Below are 4,042 nucleotides of genomic sequence, written 5' to 3' on the forward strand. Positions count from 1 at the left end.
CATGTCAGTGTTATTTACTCCATTTTTTTATGTTCGTGTAACGACTACAATTATTCATTTCAACTTAATATGTTTAAGCTTTAGTTTAAAAGTGTTGCTTCAAAAATTTAAAGTAATCTCAGTTTTAGTTTTTAGAGTGTAAGTGCAGAAGAAAGTCTTAACGTCCCTTCAGTACAGTGGCAGTGGATGTGGGCTGGAGATGCAATGACCTTCGACCTGCCAGTGACCATCTTCACTGACCACACCTTCTGTGATGAACGACTCCTCTCTCCTGGTGTCCTGGAAGCAAACAATCATATATTTTAGAACACCAACTTATTTGCTTTCTTAAAACATTTTTTTCTGAATTTCCTATAGAACAGACCTCAGTTTACACTCTCAATCTCAGGCTCCCTCCTCACTGGAGAGGTGACATTCACTGTCCCACTTGTCAGTCTGGATAGCCAGCCGATACACAATGATGTCAGGAAAGCATCATTTTAAAAAGGGCTCTGCAAACATGGCCAATAACTTTCATTCTGATGATCTGCAGAATAATTTGGCCACAAAACAAATTTCACCCTTCAAAAAGTTGCAGACTTCACTATATACAGTGCAGACAGTGTGGACCCTCTAAACTAAGTCTTTAGGATATGATCTTTGAATGAATGCAGACCAAACTGTCGTTGTATTTACTTACACAGCATGTCTTGTAGGATTAACTGGAGTCATCAGCAACAGCACAGAGCAGTCACATCTCAGGTCTAATAATAGAAGACAGGAAACCAAAGCACAAAGGAAGCAGCAAGTAAAGCAGTTTGATCTAAAGTATGATTAAAGTTCAGCCTGATTAACATAAATGTGACAGCTACTAACATATTGTGGGAAGTAAACTAACCAAAATCCTTCCCACTCAGCTGATGTCTTTCTGTCCAACAGCTGCTCTTCTAGACTTGTAAGAGTTTGATGTGATGTGTGGAGTGCTGATTCAGAGCCTCAAAGAAATAGGTGGTCTCTTTTTAAAACACATAATTGAAATGTCATCATTACATAGGGTGAGACGTTCAGCCATACGGGAGGGGCTCAGGGTAGAGCCAGGAGCAGACCCAGGACACGCTGGAGAGATTACATCTCTCAGCTGGCTGGCTTGGGAATGCCTTGGTGTTCCTCCGGACAAGCTAGAGGAGGTGGCTGAGGAGAGGGAGGCCTGGGCTTCTCTGCCTAGGCTGCTTTCCCCATGACCCAGCCCTGGATAACCAGAAGAAGATGGATGGATAAAACAGAAATGTTCATTAAATGTAAAAACAGTTTGCTTATGTCGCTAAAGAAAGACTAGATTTAACATTAATAGATGTCACAGATGTCCAAAAACAACCATAAAAAATTAAAATAAATACAGAGGTTAAGAATGTACAGTCCATGTTATAAAAGTGGATTAAAACAAGCCCCACCCCTAACGGCTGCACCTTCAGAATAAGTTTCGTCTCGGCTCTTATCTAGTAGCTGCTCACTTTTCTATTTCAAACAATCAACAGAAAATTTCACTGAGAGATTTTATATAAGGTTTTTTAAGCTGTGGGTTAATTTAAGCACCATGAGCCGAGAGGCAACACCAGTCTAACACTAGCTAGCTAGCAAGTTTATAAACCTGGTGCTAATCTGAGAGAAGGCACAAAACCAGTTTGAATAAGAGTAACACTTTACTCACCAAGTCAGTGAATCACATAAAGAATCACAGCAATGCCAACAATGATCACTTAAGCTGAAGCTTCTCCAGCTTTGCTCAACATATCCTCTGGGTGCTTTAGGGTGCTCCATCTAGTGACGCTATTACTGGGAGACTTAAACACTCATGTGTGCAACAACAGTGAGAGCTGGAGGGGTGTGACTGAGGGACCTCTGTGCAAACCACAGTTTGCCCATAATGAACTATAAATGATATATGTAATATTTCCAAACTGTTAAAATGTGTTCGGTTTGCTGATGATACCACTCTGTATTGCTCAGGTAATAACCTGGAACAGCTTCTGACTACAGTGGAAAAGAACAGTGGAGAATATACAAAAAAATGGTTTCATATAAATAAGTTATTGTTAAATATAAATGAAATAATATGTATTATTTTTGGCACCAGACAAATGAAAAATGTATCTAAAATCAGGGTTAATGGAATTGAAATTGAAAACGTGTACGAAAAAACATTTCTAGAGAGATAATTGATAAGCTTTGTTGGAAGTCCCATATAAACCATGTGTGTCACGGTCTGGGTGGCAGACCGTGGGGGATGTTGGACCCAAACGCTGGACTTAGTGCAATGAACAGTGCATTTATTTACAGTGGGGGCAAATGTACACCATGCAATAAGTCTCCAGAGTGCTCCCTCAACTCCTGTGTTGTGTCTTGTCCCAAGTGCTGGTATTCCGTGCTCTCTGCTCCTGTGCCTACGCACACCCCGTGCATCCTGCAGTCCCGTGTTCCGCTTTCCTGAGGAAAAACGACAGACGCAGCTGTTATGGCACCAACTCCAGCAGGCATACACTGAACAGCACTATAAACACTGACATGGAGTCTAACTCAACGATCCTGCGCCGGAGGAAGCTCCCTCGCTCTGTTAAGTAGCTCCCCCGACGAGCCTGATCAGAAGCAGGTGTGTGGGAACCTAGGCGTGACCAGCAGCTGGCAGGGCCACACCCATCAGGCCTGCAGGTGGCTGTCCTTCATCCTCCAGCCACACACACACGTACACACACCAGCATGGAACACAAGAGCACAGTGCAGCAAACATACCTCCAATACAACAATAATAATAACAATAACAATAACAATAATGGTCCACACTCTTCACGGACCCCGAGTCCCTGGAACCGGATCCGTGACAATGTGAAAACAAAAAAGTTAAAAACCGTTGCTATTCTGTACAAAACAAAAGATGTCCTGAGCAAGAATTCATTATAGACGCTTTATTGTTCTCTTTTGCTTCTGCTAATAGCTTTTTGACTAGCCTTATCTCCTGCTTTCTTGCTTTGTGGTAGATCTTTATTCTGTATTCACTGAGAGATTTAAATGTTAATCAAATAAATAAATTAGATAAGTGCACGTGGCTCCAAGATACTGTGGGCCACGGGTCAATGATCAATTTTGTAGTCGTATCATCAGATCTGCAGCCTAATGTACTGGACATGGTTGAATAGAGGGGCTGAGCTGTCAACTGATAAACACCTGGTGCTGAGTTGGATCAGGTGGCACATCTAAACATAGTGAGGGTGCTCTTGGAATGGATGGTCCGTGAGATCTTCTACTTCAGTAGAGCTTCAACAGCATTCTGAGGGAGACCGGGGCCCTAATTTCCTTCAGGATTACAGTTTTTTCTGATTGCTTAAGCACATTTTTTGTAACCATTGGCTAATTTTGCAAAACTCTTCACACAAATAAGAAAACCTGTCACCCAATAATCAAAACATTGTAGTTCTCTTGCAAAAGCAAACACAGCTGGATTAACTCTCCACACCTTTGTAAAAATGGTGTTTCCGTATCAAACAGTACACACAAGCCATCATCTACTAAGCACACAATGCGCCAACTGCACACTGATGGTATGAATACAAAACACATCTGGCTTTTGCTTTCTCTGTGCACAAGGTAGGCTATGTCAGTTTGAGCTCATACTTCTGTCATAGATCCATAAGCATAGAGGGATCCAAACTTCAAGTACTGCTGTTTATTCAAACACATCAAAACAAACACAAGTGTTTATTTCCAAGTATAGGATTATTTGCAATAATGACTATATGGGTTACTTGGTCTGCAGTGAACATGCTTCCTCTGCCCAGCATCTGGTCATCTAGCAATTCTGTAAAGTAACAATTTCAGTATTTTTACATCAATGGTATTGGTGTGTTTCTCATTGGCATATGGCAGTGCTACAAATCTTTGTGCGAAGTGACTGTACTCACCGATTCTCATTTCAAGATGTCCTTATGGTGCTTGCTACAGTGTAGCGGCTCAGTTTAGGCTGGACCCGTTGGCCAGCTTCCCTCAGGGTCATTCCACGGTTGATGACATG

At 41.8% G+C, this 4,042-nt stretch overlaps 1 long non-coding RNA gene across 1 annotated transcript; it reads right to left on the reverse strand.

Moving 5' to 3' along the window:
- Window positions 1-43: 43 nt before the first annotated feature.
- On the reverse strand, window positions 44-3,750 carry LOC147333476 (uncharacterized). The gene is made up of 5 exons (XR_015128573.1): window positions 2,542-3,750; window positions 878-2,463; window positions 680-743; window positions 365-526; window positions 44-279 (listed from the first exon to the last, which is right to left on the reverse strand). It is a non-coding gene; the product is annotated as an uncharacterized LOC147333476 (long non-coding RNA).
- Window positions 3,751-4,042: the final 292 nt, after the last annotated feature.

This window comes from Aulonocara sp. 'chitande type north' Nkhata Bay, linkage group LG3 (genome assembly GCF_057382095.1).
Source record: "Aulonocara sp. 'chitande type north' Nkhata Bay isolate Kocher_YH1m ecotype deep benthic linkage group LG3, A_spYH_male_GT1.1, whole genome shotgun sequence".
Lineage (NCBI taxonomy): Eukaryota > Metazoa > Chordata > Actinopteri > Cichliformes > Cichlidae > Aulonocara > Aulonocara sp. 'chitande type north' Nkhata Bay.